The sequence below is a fragment of the Lathyrus oleraceus genome, chromosome 1 (assembly GCF_024323335.1).
Source record: "Lathyrus oleraceus cultivar Zhongwan6 chromosome 1, CAAS_Psat_ZW6_1.0, whole genome shotgun sequence".
Lineage (NCBI taxonomy): Eukaryota > Viridiplantae > Streptophyta > Magnoliopsida > Fabales > Fabaceae > Lathyrus > Lathyrus oleraceus.
The window spans coordinates 357,760,072-357,778,411 of record NC_066579.1 but is presented as its reverse complement, the minus strand read 5'-3'; the positions used below and the strand labels follow the sequence as shown (position 1 = coordinate 357,778,411).

At 40.5% G+C, this 18,340-nt stretch overlaps 1 non-coding gene across 1 annotated transcript; it reads left to right on the top strand.

The window, feature by feature from the left end:
- Positions 1–2,955: 2,955 nt before the first annotated feature.
- LOC127116018 (small nucleolar RNA R71) lies at positions 2,956–3,062 on the top strand. The gene has a single exon (XR_007801009.1). It is a non-coding gene; the product is annotated as a small nucleolar RNA R71 (small nucleolar RNA).
- The last annotated feature ends 15,278 nt before the right edge of the window (positions 3,063–18,340 follow it).

The following is an 18,340-nucleotide window of genomic DNA, read 5'->3' as shown; positions in this document are numbered from 1 at the left end:
ATCTGGTGTCTGCATTATGGGTGCGGAGATCAGTGCTTGTTTAAGCGTTTGAAATGCTTCTAAACATTTATTGTCGAATATGAATTCAGCATCTTTCATTAATAGCCCGGTTAAAGGTTTAGTTATTTTAGAGAAGTCTTTAATGAATCGTCGGTAGAAACCGGCATGTCCTAAGAAGCTTTGTACTTCTCTCACAGTTTTCGGGGGTTGAAGATTTTCGAATACCTCTATTTTAGCTTTGTCTACTTCAATTCCTCTGTTCGAGATGATGTGTCCTAAAACAATTCCTTCTTGTACCATAAAGTGACATTTTTCCCAATTAAGTACTAGGTTTACTTTTACACATCGCTCTAGAACTCTTTCTAGGTTTTCAAGGCATTCTTCAAAGCTTTGTCCGCATACGGAAAAGTCATCCATAAATACTTCCATGATGTTTTCTAGAAAATCGGCAAATATTGCCATCATGCACCTTTGGAAGGTTGCATGAGCATTACACAAGCCAAACGGCATTCGTCTATAAGCGAAGGTACCAAAAGGGCACGTGAACGTTGTCTTTTCTTGGTCATCAGGGTGAATTGGTATTTGAAAGAAACCTGAGTAACCGTCTAGATAGCAGAAATGAGAATGTTTTGCTAATCGTTCTAACATCTGGTCAATGAATGGTAAAGGGAAGTGATCTTTTCGGGTTGCTTTGTTTAGTTTCCTATAGTCAATGCACATTCTCCATCCCGATTCGATTCGTTTGGTTATAGTTTCTCCTTTTTCATTTTCAATGACTGTTACACCTCCTTTCTTTGGTACTACGTGTACAGGACTAACCCATTTGTTATCAGATATAGGATATATGATACCTGCCTCTAATAACTTGGTTATTTCCTTCTTTACTACCTCACTCAGGATCGGGTTTAGTCTCCTCTGGTGTTCCCTAGAAGTTTTACAGTCTTCTTCTAGCATGATGCGGTGCATACAAATAGAGGGACTTATTCCTTTAAGATCGGTGATGTTGTAACCTAGTGCGGTTGGATATTTTCTTAAGATATGCAGGAGTTTTTCTGTTTCGAGTCTTCCTAGGTCAGCATTAACTATCACTGGTCGTTCAAGCTCTAAGTCTAGGAATTCATATCTCAGATTCTTGGGAAGTGTTTTCAGGTCTAAGGTTGGTTTCTTAAGGCATTGCGTAGGGTCCGGTGTTATTGCTAAACATTGGTTAAGTTTGTCTTCTACAAGATAGTCAGATGATTTGTCTTTTTCTAACTCCGTTTCTTTTATACATTCATCGAGATATCCATGAAGTAACATGTATCTTCTATTGCAGGTGCTTTCAAAAATTGGGAAAGAATGAACTCAATTTTCTCTTCTCCCACTTCAAAAGTGAGTCGTCCTCGTTTTACGTCTATGATTGCACCGGCAGTTGCTAAGAACGGTCTTCCCAGTATAATGGGTGTAACTTCATCTTCTCTAATATCCATAATTATAAAATCAGTTGGAATGTAGAATTGACCTATGCGCACTGGAACGTTTTCAAGAATTCCTACAGGATATTTGACGGAACGATCTGCTAGTTGCACAGACATTTTAGTTGGTCTTAATTCTCCCATTTCAAGTCTCTTGCATATGGATAAAGTCATAACACTAATACCGGCTCCTAAATCGCATAAGGCTTTGTCAATGACAAATTTTCCTATGTGACAGGGTATAGAGAAACTACCTGGGTCTTTAAGTTTAGGAGGCATATTCTGGATTATAGCGCTACATTCAGCGGTGAGTGTAACGGTTTCGCTATCTTCAAGTTTCCTTTTATTAGAAAGAATTTCTTTTAAAAACTTGGCATATGAGGGCATCTGCGTAATAGCTTCTGTAAACGGAATTGTGACGTTTAATTGTTTTAGTAGGTTAACAAATTTTTTGAATTGGCCCGCATCTTTGGTTTTAATAAGCCTTTGAGGGTAAGGGATAGGTGGTTTATAAGGTGGTGGAGGTACATAAGGTTCCTTCTTTTCTACGGTTTCCTTATTACTTTCTTCCTTTTCCTTAGGTTCACTTTCCTCCTCAGTTGACTTTTTAGAGTTTTGGTTTTCTATTCTTGGGCCAGACGGTCCTTCCACTTCCGTTCCACTTCTCAGTATAATTGCATGAGCGTGGCTTCTTGGGTTAGGTTGGGGTTGGCCAGGAAATGTACCAGTTGGGGCAGCAGTAGGCGCTTGTTGTTGAGCTACTTGTGAAATTTGCGTTTCCAGCATTTTGTTATGAGTAGCCAGGGCATCTACTTTACTTGCTAGTTGTTTAATTTGTTCGCCAGTGTGTACATTCTGGTTTAAGAAATCTTTATTGGTTTGCTGTTGAGAAGCTATAAAGTTTTCCATCATGATTTCCAAGTTGGATTTCCTAGGGGCGTTATTGTTAGGTGTAGATGGAATCGGCTTCTGATATCCCGGAGGTATAGCTGGGGCTTGATTTGGAGATTGTCCAGGTGCGTATAAAGCATTATTACTCTTATATGAAAAATTGGGATGATTCTTCCAATTTGAGTTATAGGTGTGCGAGTAGGGGCTTCCTTGAGCATAGTTTACTTGCTCCGCTTGAATTCCTGTTAGGAGTTGACAATCTGCAGGAGTGTGACCTTGGATTCCACAGACTTCACAATTCTGAGTTATGGCAACTACGGTGGCTGGAGCTGATACATTTAAACTTTCAATTTTCTGGACCAGAGCATCCACTTTTGCATTAACATGATCAAGGTTACTTATCTCGTACATGCCAGTTTTCGTTTGAGGTTTTTCTACCATTGTTCGTTCGCTTCCCCACTGATAGTGGTTTTGAGCCATGCTTTCGATAAGTTGGTAAGCATCAGCATAAGGTTTGTTCATCAGTGCACCACCTGCGGCGGCGTCTATTGTTAACCTCGTGTTGTACAGGAGACCATTATAGAAGGTATGAATTACTAACCAGTCCTCTAAACCATGGTGTGGACAAAGTCTCATCATGTCTTTGTATCTTTCCCATGCTTCGAAAAGAGACTCGTTATCTTTCTGTTTAAATCCATTTATCTGGGCTCTTAACATAGCTGTTTTGCTTGGCGGAAAATATCGAGCAAGAAAAACTTTCTTCAACTCGTTCCATGTGGTGACTGAGTTGGAAGGAAGAGATTGAAGCCATCTTCTAGCGCTATCTCTTAATGAGAAAGGAAAAAGACGAAGTCGAATTGCCTCTGAAGTGACACCATTAGCTTTAACAGTATCAGCGTATTGGACAAATACGGATAAATGAAGGTTTGGATCCTCGGTAGGATTTCCAGAGAATTGGTTCTGTTGCACTGCCTGCAACAGTGAAGGTTTGAGTTCAAAGTTGTTTGCTTCGATTGCGGGTGGAGCAATACTTGAATGCGGTTCATCTTGCGATGGAGCGGCGTAATCTCTAAGAGCACGAGCTGGTTCTGCCATCTCGGGTATCGAAGGGAAAATATTTTTGAAATCAGGAAGTTCAACAGGAGGGAGATTGTTTGCAGCACGATATTCCCGAATTCGTCGTAAGACTCGGAGATATAGTTCGATATCGTTGATTCGTAAGTAGAACGGCTCGCCTTGTGAGCGAGTGTGTGGCATACAAATCAACGAAAGAAAGAAAAGAAAAAGAAAAGCCTTAGTCTCTACAGCGTAACAGAAGAGTTACGATATCGACTAAATAAAAGTCCCCGGCAACGGCGCCAAAAACTTGATCGCGACTTTATGAGTCGAATTTGGGGTACAAACTGCAAGTGCACAGTTCTATCGCGTAGTTTTAAAAGATATCGATCCCACAGGGACTTATGAATCGATATACCGTTATCTAAGGTTACTTCGTAAAGCTAAGGCAGGTAATACTTTGATTGTTTGGGGGAAAAGCTAAAACTAAAATAAGATCTAAAATAAATATCTAATAAGCGGATATCGGTATGTAGTTCGTCGTAATTAGGGAATCAATTCTTTGTTGGTTTCTTGGTTTTAAAATAAATCTTTTCAGTTGACACTGTTGATTAAAAGTCTTATCTCAAACTCTCGCTCTGTTGAATAAACTATGATTTTATATTAACGTAGCTGTCACTTATAGTTAAGTCAAAAACCACTTTTTGAAAACAATAGAATCCGTAGAAACTCTTTTTAAGAAAACACTAATCGTTTAAACACCCTTATCTCAAACTCTCGCTCTGTTGACTTAGGTTATATAATTAAATTCAAATGCTTAACTCTCGTCCTCACATTCAATCTTTAAAAATACTTTTTGAAAAAGGTTAGAATTTAATTAACTCTAAAAATTGCTCTCGCCCTGATCTAGAATTAATGTCCAATTTACACTGTCCAATCAAAAACTCAAACTCTCGCTCTATTGCTTTTAACTTCTTTATGTCTTTTACTTTCGTATAAAAACCTTGTTATTAAACCTGTAAATTGAGACCGTAAAAAGAGTGATTTTAATTTTAAACTTAATTAAACCAATTTGGTTTTGATTCCTTCATTCCGCTTACTCTACATACCGATACCTAAGTAAATCAGCCAGACATGCTAAACAGACTTAAATAAATATCATGCATAAACAGATTCATCTCAGGCAAATAATATAAATAAACAGTAAAACAGGGCATATATAAATTCAAACAATAATTAAAGAACCTGAGAAATTAAATAGCAGTCTTGAACACTCCACCACAGGCCGGTTGGATTTGTTCTTGAATTCTTCAATCAAACAGAAAAATAAAAGCGAAGGAATAAAAAACTAGATTCTAACGTAAGGTTAGATCCGGTAAAAGGTACACAATAGTTTCCGGTGTAGAAACTATTGTGCGAAAAAGAATTAACTAAGTGCTGAAAAGGAAAATAGAAATTGCAAGGAAAACAATATAAAACTCGTAAAAGCAATGCTGTAAAAATGTGCTTGTACTGCTGGAAAAGAAAAAAATGCGAAAAAGCGAAAAGGGCAAAGAAATCTGGAAAAAGCGTCGAACCTAGAGCTTTCCAAAAAGCTACTATTTATACTGCTACTTGTGTAACTGCTTCCAAGGGTTTTCCGTGTACACGGTCTTTACGTTCCAAGGGTCAAGCGTGGAAGTAGCTTCAACGTGGTCTGTTTCAACGTGGTATGTTGCATTCCTGGTGCCAAAAATATAGGGGAATGGTGTGACGTCCGTCACACCATGTGTGACGCTCGTCACAGGAGTGTGCAAAGCGTGACGCTCGTCACAGGCACAGCGCCTGTGCTTTTTGGGCTGGGCTTTGGCCTTTGATATTTGCTTCTTTTCATTCCTTTTTGCCCCTCCTTTTCTTCCTTTTTTACTTGTGCTTCAAATAGACCACCTGAGATAAATAGAAAGAAAATACCGCGTAATATCTGATAAAATGAAATAAATTGAAGTAAATAATAATTTAATTTAATTAAATTGAGTCCTAGAATGTGATACTATTTCATGTTATCAGAGATACACAACCAACCATCCATTGTTTCATCATTTTGCATCATAGCATGAATACTTTCAAAAAAATAATGCATAAAAAAGAAAAAAAGTTAACCCGCATATGCATATCATTTTTTAGGTTTATTCAGGAGTCTGTTCACACCGAGAGATGGCTGCCATTCCAGAGTTGAAGAGGAAGACTTGCACCTACAGCTTCTACCGTGAGTCGTTGACATCTTTGGAAGAATTGGGTAATCTCGTGACCGACCGTAATCAGAAAGTTTTTGATGATCAGTATGGGGATATCTTGGCATTGTTGAAGATGGTGGTTGGTCTGGTACCTTTGCAGACTCTCTTACAGTTCTATGATCCGGAGCTTTGTTGCTTTACTTTTCAGGACTACCAGTTAGCACCCACTCTTGAAGATTATTCCATCCTTATGAATGTCCGAATCAAAAACCGAGTACCTTTCCTGGATGTGCCAAAGGAGGTGGATTTCAAAGTTGTCGCTAAGGCTCTTTACTTGAGCATCAAGGAAGTGAGCGATAATTGGAAACCAAGCGGTGATGTTGTGGGCTTATTCTTGAAGTTCTTGGTAAGAATGGATAAGGAAGAAGCGAAGAAAGTAAATTGGGTAGCTTTCAACGCTCAGTTGGCTGTCATGATTTATGGAGTTATTTTGTTCCCTAGTATGCCTAGTTTCGTGGACCTGGCAGCAATCACTATTTTCATTGGAGGAAACTCGGTGCCTACTTTGTTAGATGACACCTATTATGCGATACACAGCAGGCATGGTAAGTGTGGAGCTATCAGGTGTTGTCTCCCGTTGCTACTCAAGTGGTTCTTATCTTTTCTACCAACCAGTGGACCATTTGTGGATACTCAAAATACTCACAAATGGACTCAAAGGATCATGTCGCTTACATCTTATGATATCAAGTGGCAAGCTTATAGGATTAATGTGCGCAACGTCATTATGAGTTGTGGAGAGTTTCGCAATGTTCCACTCATAGGAACTAGGGGTTGCATCAACTACAACCCGGTTCTTTCTCTCCGTCAGTTGGGTTTTGTCATGAACGAAAGGCCGCAAGATGTCGAGATAGCCGAAAGTGTGTACTTTGAGAAACGGAGCGATCCAGCAAGATTGGAGCAAGTGGGAAGAGCTTGGGAGAATATTGGTATAAAATATGGATCTGTTTTAGGGAGGAAGTTTGCAATTGCTATGCCTGCTTACACTGAGTGGGTCAAGGAAAGAGTTGGAACTTTGTTGCTACCATATGACCGGATGGAACCATTACAGCAGCAACCACCTTTGATCCTTTCTGAGAGTGTGCCTGCTGAGTATTACAAACAAGCCTTAATGGAGAATCGCCAGTTGAAAGAAAATGAACAAGAGATCCAAATGGAGCTTTACAAAGCAAAAGCTGATAGGCTGAATTTGGCTCATAAACTCAAAGGAGTGCAAGGTGAAAGTGCTAGTAGATCAGGAAACAAAAAGAGGTCCTATGATGAGATAGAAACAATGTTGGATGAAGAACACCTTGAACGCTTGAGATTACAAAAAGCAGAAGCCAATTACAAAAAGAAGATACGAGACTTGGAAAAACAGCTTAAGGACAAAGATACTAAGTTGAAGAAAGAGGTAGATCTGAGGCATGCAGCAGAGAGCCAGCTCCGAGGAAGTGACATCCGTGCATCTCATTTCCTAGAGGAAGTTGTTGAACTTAGGGTGCAACTGAAAGAGAAGCTCACCCCTCTACCTGAGTGTTCAGAGTGTGACCGATTGATGGATCAGTGCCAGTATTTGAAGACTCTCATTCCTGAAGGACGACTTCCCTAGTTTGTCTTGTTGTTTATTTTGAAGATCACCTCCAGGATTGTTGGATGGGATTCCTTGTTCTACACTGATGAACTGAATCTTTGCTTGAACTACATTTGTATGAATCTTATTTCTTATGCCTATGGATGAGATTATTGATGTCTCACTTTTGCTTGCCGTCTAGTGTATGTTGCTTCTTTGTTGTTTATGTTCCGCTTACGAGTACAGGTTGCCATTTTTCAAAGGTGGACGAGACTCTTGAATACCTGAGAAATGATAAAACATAGCATACGCATTATACACATATCATTTTTGCATCATTACAGGTGTTCTGGAAGAGGATTTCTCATTTTGGTTCCCGTTTCAGGCAGGATTGCTGAGCATCGTCCGCACCATTACGCAACAAGGCAGAATCAACAGAAGATCATGGATCAAGTTCAAGAAGAACTAGCAGAGATGAGGACCAACATGGCCTAGTTCATGAATATGATGCAAGGGGTAGTGCAAGGGCAAGAGGAACTCCGAGGCTTGGCCCAGAGACAAGAAACTGTGATTCCCCCTGTCGGTCAGAATCCTCCAGAAGGAGCCCCTGTCGATGACGCTGCTGTTACCAACCCTGTCAACAACCATGCTACTGGTGACAAACTGCGTGGTATTAGAATCAATGGACAACCCATCATTACAGAGGCTGCTAATGCTCGAGCGGCACGTGCCCCAGTTCACCATCCTTCTCATTTGGTTGACAAGAAAGAATATATGTTCACTATTCCCAGTGATGATGATGAATTTGGAAAGGCGGAAGAGAGAGATAGAAAGGTTGACGCCCTTGCTGAAAAGATTCGCGCCATGGAGTGCTAGAATTCTTTGGGTTTTGATGTTTTTAATATGGGTTTAGTTGATGGGTTGAGGATCTCGTACAAGTTCAAAGCGCCATCTTTCGACAAGTACAATGGCACTTCTTGTCCCTGAACTCATGTGCAAGCTTACTACCGGAAGATATCCGCTTATACTGATGATGAAAAAATATGGATGTACTTTTTCCAAGACAGCTTGTCTGGAGCATCTTTGGATTGGTACATGGACTTGAGAAAAGAATCTGTCAGAAGCTGGAGAGAGTTAGGTGAAGCTTTTCTGAGGCAGTACAAGCATAACATGGACATGGCTCCGAGCAGAACCCAGTTGCAGAGTTTGTTTCAAAAGACCGATGAGAGTTTCAAGGAATACGCCCAGAGGTGGCGCGAGCTAGCTGCGAGAGTACAACCTCCGATGTTGGAGAGAGAATTGACAGATATGTTCATTGGAACCCTGCAAGGTGTATTCATGGATCGTATGGGAAGTTGCCCATTTGGTAGTTTTTCGGATGTTGTGATTTGTGGAGAAAGAACTGAAAGTCTTATCAAAGCGGGAAAAATCCAAGACCCTGGTTCTTCAAGTTCTTCAAGTGCTAAGAAACCATCTTCAGGGGCACCCAGAAGGAGAGAGGGTGAGACAAATGCTATATATAATCAGAGAAATGGAAACAGAGGACAACAATACCGTCAAGTTGCAGTTGTGACTATTCCAGCAACCCAACCTCAACAGCAACAAAGAGGACAACCACAACAACAACAGCAATGCCAATTCCAACCAAGACAAAGAATTCCAGATCGTCATTTTGATTCGTTGCCAATGACTTATGCTGAATTACTCCCTGAACTGCTCAGGTTAAAATTTGTTGGACTTCGCACAATGGCTTCATTAACAAGGATTCCCGCTGGTTATGATGCTAATGTCCATTGTGATTTTCATTCTGGTGCGCCAGGGCACCACATCGAGAATTGTCGGGCTTTTCACCATAAAGTTCAGGATTTGATTGATGCCAAGATGATTAACTTTGCTCCTACTCCGAATGTGGTGAATAATCCTATGCCTCAGCATGGAAGGCCCAGAGTAAATAATGTGGAAGATGGGGAAAGTTTGAAAGGGCCGTGTACTTTCACTAGTGCTGGATTGATGAATCACGGGGATGTCTTTGCAACAGGCAATGAAGACGGTGACAGTGATTGTGATATGGATAATTGGGTGCGCCCGTGTGCTCCAGGGGAGAAGATCAACAACTGGACTGCTGAAGAAATAGCCCAAGTTACTCTTCAGACAGAGTAATTTTCTTCTGTTTTGCATTTTGCATGAAAGCCCTACGCTCTGCCCAGGGCGTAGTGGTTCATTGTAGGGCCACATCATGTTTTGAATTTTCAATGATTATCATCAATAAAGGACGTTTTGCAATCAAATTTGTGCTCATTGTCTTTCTGTTTTTACTTTCATTTTCAAAACAATAAAAATGGCAATGTTTTTTTTGTTTTTTGTGACTTTCTTGAACTCTTTTCTAAAATAAAGCATGAAACATCGTTCATGCAGAATTGATTCTGCGGATTCCATTAAAAACAGTTCTGTTATGGCTCAGTATGATTTCGATAATCCCATTTACCAAGCCGAAGAGGAGAGTGAAGAAGATTGTGAACTCCCCAAAGAATTGGCCAGACTATTGAAACAGGAGGAAAGGGTCATTCAACCTCATCAGGAAGAGTTGGAAGTCATTAACCTTGGTACTGAGGACGCAAAGAAAGAGATCAAGATAGGGGCTGCTTTAGAGGAAAAGGTCAAGAGAGGGCTGATTGAAATGCTGCAAGAATATGTGGACGTATTCGCATGTTCGTATCAAGATATGCCCGGTTTGGATACAGATATTGTGGTGCACAAGCTACCTCTCAGAGAAGATTGTCGTGCGGTAAAGCAGAAGCTTCGCAGAACTAGTCCTGATATGGCTGTCAAGATCAAAGAGGAGGTTCAGAAACAGTTGGATGCAGGTTTTCTAGCAGTTACCAATTATCCCCCTTGGGTGGCCAACATCGTACCCGTGCCGAAGAAGGATGGTAAAGTCAGGATGTGTGTCGATTACCGAGATTTAAACAGAGCCAGTCCGAAAGATGACTTCCCATTACCTCACATTGACGTATTGGTCGATAACACTGCGAAGTCCTCGGTTTTCTCTTTCATGGATGGATTTTCTGGCTATAATCAGATCAAGATGGCGCCAGAAGACATGGAGAAGACGACATTCATTACACCTTGGGGCACATTCTGTTATAAGGTAATGCCATTTGGGTTGAAGAACGTCGGTGCTACCTACCAAAGAGCTATGACGACTCTCTTTCATGACATGATGCACAAAGAAATTGAAGTGTACGTGGATGATATGATTACGAAGTCTCAGACAGAAGAGGAGCACTTGGTAAACTTGCAAAAATGTTCGAAAGATTGAGAAAGTTCAAACTGAGGTTGAATCCAAACAAGTGTACGTTTGGAGTGAGATCTGGAGAGCTGTTAGGTTTCATTGTCAGTGAGAAAGGGATTGAGGTTGATCCAGCGAAAGTAAAAGCTATTCAAGAAATGCTTGAACCAAGAACGGAAAAACAGGTTCGTGGGTTTTTAGGGAGGCTGAACTACATTGCACGGTTCATATCTCACCTAACAGCTACGTGCGAACCGATATTTAAATTGCTAAGAAAAGATCAAGCAATCAGGTGGAACAATGACTGTCAAAAAGCTTTTGATAAGATAAAAGAATATTTGCAGAAACCTCCAATTCTTATACCTCCAGTTCCTGGGAGGCCCCTGATAATGTACCTTTCAGTAACAGAGAATTCGATGGGGTGTGTATTGGGACAGGATGTCGAGTCTGGTCGAAAAGAGCATGCAATATACTACCTTAGCAAAAAGTTTACCGACTGTGAAACAAGATATTCGCTGCTCGAGAAAACTTGATGCCTTTGGCATGGGCTGCTCGCCGACTAAGACAGTATATGTTGAACCATACTACCTTGTTGATTTCTAAGATGGACCCAGTAAAGTATATCTTTGAAAATCCGGCTCTTACCAGACGAGTGGCTCGTTGGCAGATGATTTTGACAGAGTATGATATCCAGTACACGTCGCAAAAGGCCATCAAGGGTAGTATTCTGTCTGATTACCTTGCCGAGCAACCAATTGATGACTATCAGCCGATGATGTTTGAATTCCCCGATAAAGATACCATGTACTTAAAGATGAAAGATTGTGAGGAGCCTCTTGTCGAGGAAGGACCGGATCCCGATGACAAGTGGACACTGATGTTTGATGGGGTGGTAAATGTGAATGGAAATGGTGTTGGGGCAGTACTCATTAATCCTAAAGGTGTACACATACCTTTTTCCGCCAGATTGACTTTTGAAGTAACCAACAACGAAGCTGAGTACGAGGCCTGTATCATGGGGATTGAGGAAGCCATCGACCTAAGGATCAAAACTATGGACATTTATGGAGATTCTGCTCTAGTGATTAACCAAGTCAATGGAGACTGGAATACTCATCAGCCGCATTTGATTCCTTATAGAGATTACACCAAAAGGATCCTGACTTTCTTCAAGACAGTAAAGTTGTACCATGTACCCCGAGATGAAAATCAAATGGCTGATGCCTTAGCCATATTGTCTTCCATGATTAAAGTCCATTGGCAGAATCATGTGCCACACGTTGCTGTGAATCGACTCGAGAGGCCTGCGTATGTGTTTGCAGCCGAGTCTGTTATTGATGAGAAGCCGTGGTTTTATGATATTAAGAATTTCCTCAAAAGCCAAGAGTATCCTGAAGGAGTGTCAAAGAATGACAAGAAGACATTGAGAAGGCTAGCTGGAAGCTTTTACTTGAACAAGGATGATGTGTTGTACAAGAGAAACTTTGACATGGTTCTACTCAAATGCGTGGTTAGACACGAAGCAGACATGTTAATGCAGGAAGTACACGAGGGATCTTTCGGTACCCATGCTGGTGGTCATGCAATGGCCAAGAAGTTGTTAAGAGCCGGTTATTACTGGATAACCATGGAATCTGATTGTTTCAAATACGCTCGGAAGTGCCACAAATGTCAGATCTATGCAGATAAAGTGCATGTACCACCAAACCCTCTTAATATTATGAATTCTCCTTGGCCATTCGCGATGTGGGGCATCGATATGATTGGAAAGATCGAACCTACTGCTTCTAATGGACATCGCTTCATCCTAGTCGCGATTGATTACTTTACCAAGTGGGTGGAAGCAGCTTCCTATGCCAATGTTACCAGACAAGTGGTTGCTCGATTCATTAAGAAATAAATTATCTGTCGTTATGGGGTTCCTGAGAGAATCATCACTGATAATGGTTCGAATCTCAATAACAAGATGATGAAAGAGCTTTGCAAAGACTTTAAGATCGAACACCACAATTCTTCTCCTTACAGACCAAAGATGAATGGTGTTGTAGAGGCGGCAAACAAGAACATTAAGAAGATTGTGCAAAAGATGGTTGTGACGTACAAGGATTGGCATGAGATGTTGCCTTTCGCTTTGCATGGGTATCGTACCTCAGTGCGTACGTCAACCGGGCCAACTCCATTTTCACTTGTGTATGGCATGGAGGCAGTCTTGCCAGCAGAAGTTGAAATCCCTTCTTTGAGGGTGATGATGGATGTAAAACTTGACGAGGCTAAGTGGGTTCAAGCCAGGTTTGATGAGTTAAATTTAATTGAGGAAAAGAGATTAGCAGTTGTGTGCCATGGACAACTATATCAGAGAAGGATGAAGAAAGCCTTTGATCAGAAAGTGCGTCCTCTAAGCTATCAGATAGGTGATTTGGTTTTGAAGAGGATCCTTCCTCCCGGTACAGATAACAGGGGCAAGTGGACTCCGAATTATGAAGGTCCATATGTTGTTAAAATGGTCTTTTCTGGTGGAGCCTTGTTGCTTACAACTATGGATGGTGAAGATTTTCCGTCCCTTGTGAATTCAGATGTAGTCAAAAAATACTTCGCATAAACTGACCCGCTGGACAAAGAAAGAAAGTCCAGGCAAAAAAGGGCATCCCGGCGAACCAAGAGAAAAAGAAAAGAAAAAGGTTCGGGAAAAGTTAGGGATAAAGAATAAAAATAATATGTGCACCCGGTAAGTCGAAAACCTGCAAAGGCGGCTTAGGCAAAAATGGGTATCCCGGTGGATTGAAAACCTGAAAAGGCGGTCCAGGCAAAAGAGGGATTAAAGCGAAGACTATAGTCTGAGTTATCTGTACTTCATCGCGTTTCAGTGTCTACCATCTAGAAGGATATGATCGGTCCAATCACTCTTCTCAGAAAGCGAAGAATTTGGGGGAAAGTGAAGATCTATGAGTCATAATAGAATTGGAAAATAGTGGAATGCCGTGTTCACATTGCCAATAGGATAGTTTATTTTCTCTTTTGGCGCAATTACCTCTTCCTAGGAATTGCTTCCTAATGTATTTGCCTTTATAGGCCATTTTTAATCAATAAAAGTCGTTATTCAGTCAAATTGCTCTCTTGTTTTTTATTTTTACTGTTTTGTTTGCAAAAAACGTCCGAATTTTTGATAAACATTGCATCTAAAAACATGAAGGCTAGACAATGACGTGCAGAAAGATAAAACATCCGAAAATCATTTTGAATGATGAGTACACTTGAGTATATCTTGTCCATACGATCCCCTGGGGCATGTATGTCTTGCCGTTTTGCAGGTTACTATCTTTGATTGATGGCTAAAGCAGATGAGCCAAAGTTTGTTCGAAGGAAGACCCTGTCGTTTCAACACTGTCCAGTCGTGTAAGAAGTTGGGTCGTCTAAGTCGAGTTCAGAATTTGTTTCCCCAGCATGGTCGAGAGGTTGGTGTTTTCCCAACAAGTGACTCCCCAGTTGAGTTGGTTTCTCTACCGTTCCGAGAATGTTATCCTCAGCAGAATTGTTGTATGTCCCCACAGAGTTGGAAGATCGAATCAGAAATTGTGTGCTCAGTAAAGTGATCATTTGCTTTCCCAGCAGGAGTTTTCCTCCTTTTGCATCTTGCATGTAGTAATCATCATTTGCATTCGCATTCTCAAATTGCGTAGCATTTCCATTCAGTGTGGAGCATTACGCCATGAAAAACTCAAACATATGCATACATGTATAAAACCAGATTGGATCATATCCCCGGAAGAGACGGATCATTTTTCAACATCAGTGTAGCACATTTGCAGCAGTTGCTCTTGGCAACATTCAGAATCGATAATCCCAGTGAGATTTATTTTCTCACCAGTCCGTGAAAGGAAAATTTGATTCTCTTCCGATCTAGTCACCAGTAAGTGACTGCCTTACTTTGTCATATGTAAATATCATCCTTGCGATACCGGTAAGTGTCGTGTTGATCCCCGTAAATGTCTGTGCTTTTCTCTGATGTCGGTAAACATCATCTTTCAATGTCGGTAAACATCGAATTCCAATCGTTGGCCATCAGTAAATGGCATGTCTCTCACGGTGTCTACAAAAAATCGTTTTGTCAACACCTGTGTGTGTCTTTTCCTTTCTTTGGTGTCGGTAAACATCATTGTTCGATGTCGGTAAACATCGGCCGCTTGTTAACCATCGGTAAATGGTTTTGTCGTTTAAGATTCCCCAGCAGATTCGCTATCCGTAAATATCGAGTGTTTCATTTTCTCCATCGGTAAATGGTTTCGTTTCATAAGCGTATTCTTTCTTTGGTGTCGGTAAACATCATTGTTCGGTGTCGGTAAACATCATTGTTCGATGTCGGTAAACATCGAGTTCGTTCCCAGTCATCGGTAAATGTCTGGCCTTGTTTCACTTATAAACATCTTTGTTCGATGTCGGTAAACATCGAGTTCCATCCCAGTCATCGGTAAATGTCTGGTCTTGTTTCACTTTTCCCTCCCCAGTGAAGCCGCCATCGGTAAATGGCCTCGCTTTCCTTGATATCGGTAAATATCAAATCTGTTTTGAAGTCGCCATCGGTAAATGGCCTCGCTTTCCTTGATATCGGTAAATATCAAATTTGTTTTGAAGCCGCTATCGGTAAATGGCTTCGCTTTCTTTGATATCGGTAAATGTCAATTTGTTTTGAAGCCGCCATCGGTAAATGGCCTCGCTTTCCTTGATATCGGTAAATATCAAATTTGTTTTGAAGCCGCCATCGGTAAATGGTCTCGCTTTCCTCGCTTCGTCACCTACAGAGTGAAAATTCTCCAGTTCTTTTGGTATTCAATCCCTGTTTACCTTGAAAGTCTGATAGTCGTTGCCTTCATCCGTTCAGGTTCACAGTTGATTGAATAGGGGCAGCTGTAGCACCTCAAATTTGCCCTCCTCATTCATGCATTTATTTTTTAGGTCATTTAACATTTCATATTGCATTTCATCATGTCAATCAGAATTAGCTCCAAGAGGATGTCATCCAAGTCACTTTGTGGGTTTTATCTGAAGGATCAAGCTTAATGGGCTTAGTACAGTTCAAAATTCAACTATGAAGCCAAAAGTCAATTGTTGGTCAACTGAAGGTGAAATGGCCAGGGAATGACTTGAGTTACTTCCAACATGTTCAAATAGGGTATATTCATCATTCAAAGGAGCAAAAGTTTGTTCATGAGCTGTCATGCTCGCTACGCGAGCAGAATGGGTCGTCTAGCGAGTCCCAAGAAAAGCCACCAGAATCACCTGCGCTCAGAAGAATTTCCTGAACTGTCATCCTCGCTAGGCGAAGCCCACACATTTTGAAAATAAAAATTAAAAAAAAATATATATATATATATATATAAATAAATAAATAAATAAATATATAAATAAATAAAAAACGAAAAAAAAAACTAATAATAATAAAAAAACGCAAAAAAAAAAAGAAAAAAAAAAGAAAAAAAATAAAAATAATAATAATAAAAAAAATATAACCGAAAAATCTTGGACTTGGACTTCTCTCATTTGAGCGCACAATCACGTTATAAGTTCTGAAATTTCAGTAAAGAAAAAAGAGGAGAGGAGAATTGGTGAAAGCTGAAAACACTCTGAAGTTTCCTTGGAACAAAACCCTAGAGAGATTCTAACTAATTCAGAGCAACCTCCAGAGACTGAAGGGAACTCATCTGCAAAGAACCAATTCCCTCTCATATAAACCCTAAGATTGTTCTGCAAAGCCAACGGTGCAATTCAATTTCAATCGATCTCTCCAATCAGTAGGTATGTCATGTCTCGATGTGTGGATCCTTTCCCCTGACTTTGAGTTTTGATACCCTTTTGATGCATTTGTTTGACAAGGGGTTTAGGCCTCCTACCCTTGGTTGCTTTTTGTGAGCTTTTTGTGAACTTTAATGGCATGATTCATGTGGTTATATTTTGATTCTCTTATTCGGTGCAACTCTTGATTGCACCCCGTCTTGTTATTCTAACATGTTTGTTGAGTTTTTTTGTAAGGACTCACATGACTCTTGAAGAGATAGCCTGCTTGGTATTCCACTTTATTTGTGGGATACCATTTGGAGATTTATTCTGATTGCTTTGCTGACTTGCTTTCTTTGATGGTGCTAGCTTGAGAGATCTCTGGGTTTCTTATTTCTTGAGTTGTTGTTACTTCGGATCTTTATCCGTGTGGTAGATCTCTCGATCCCTTTTACATCTTTTCCCGTATTTTACAGCTTTCTTAGCTGGAAGACCTCAATAGGAGGCAATGTTTTTGTGTGTTTACTTTTGTGCCCAAAGACCTCCAAGAAGAGGCACCAGTGCTAAAGACCTCCATGAAGAGGCAATTGACGGATAAAAGGGATTAGTAGTCAATCCCCCGTTATTCAGTCTGTCGTTCTTTAAGATCACACTACGTGTCGATGCTTCAGAATAAAAGCCCAAGATCTTTTGTCCGGTCAGTCAGTGGAGAGGGTTCCATCTTTCTGAATCCCCACTTTTTGTCATGAGCTCACCCTGTCCAGGGTTAAGAGCTATGAGGTCTTATCCTCATTACCCGTTTGATCTGCTCACCCTGACGTTCAATGTTAGTGGTTAAGAGCCCATTTGATTACCTTTCCATGGCTTGTTTGTCGAGGTTGATATGACCCCTCTTGACTAAAGCCCTACCCACGTATGTTTGAGCCCCCTTGTTGGCGTGTTTACTTTATGTATGTTTGTTTTGTATGGTGTGATCGTCTCCCCATAGGATTGCTAGGCTTCGTATAGTCTCTCGTTTGCATGTCAATTAAGGTAACACTGTTCCTTCGTCTAGGATTTCCTTTTTGCATGAGCATTCCTAAAACAAACAAACTCATTGATTTTTCTTCTCCTAAGAACACGTTAACTCCTTCTACTACAGGTGAGTAAGTCTCCAAAGGTCGAGCATCCGGTAGATTGTGTAGTAACGTCATTCATCACAAAAAACAAACACATAGGTTAGCCGAGCTACGGTGCTCTGATTCTCAATCCTTCTTGAGATACGTATGCAGCAGGGTAGGGCCTGGGCGAGCAATAACTCTTTCTTTTCTCTACTTTAATTTTCTCTCTTTCGCATCGCATATAGGACTTTTTATACACACACTTTAGACATAAATAGCAATCGTGGATCCTGTGGAGTACCACAGATGTGAAGGGGTGCGATAACCTTCCCTTCACGTAACCGGCCCTCTTACTCAGTTTTCTTTGGTTCGAGACTTTGTTTTATCCGTTCCCTCTTGGTTATGCAGTACTACCTTTCCCTCCTCTTGGGATAAAAGTATATAGCTGGCGACTTTACTTTCTTTCGCGCCACTCTTTTCGCGTTTGTACTTGGATTCGGGAAATCCGGGGAGCGACAGCTACTTGGGAACTGGAGTCTTAAATGCGAGAAGTTTACCCTCATCTCTTCCTGGTAATACTTAAATTCATGGACGAATTGTTATTTAAGGGGGGAAGATGTAATCTCCCGTGTTTCCTTAAATACTCAAATTCATATTAGTTGAGATCAATTGAATTCCTATGTGCTCTAAAAGTTAATAGTTGGGATAAATAGAGTGAATAGTGAATTAAGATTGACTTAATTAATATTATTTGGAACTGACCTTTTATTAATTGGAACTTTTTGGGAACACTAATAATGGGTCAAATTGCTCTAGTAGAAAAAATATTATGGTTAGTGATACTTGGGATATTTGTTCTACTATCAGAATTATTTCTATCCACACAAATATTTCCACTTTTGTTGTCCACGTGTTTCTCACCTAGTTGCCTCTTACCAACCATATGTAGTAATACA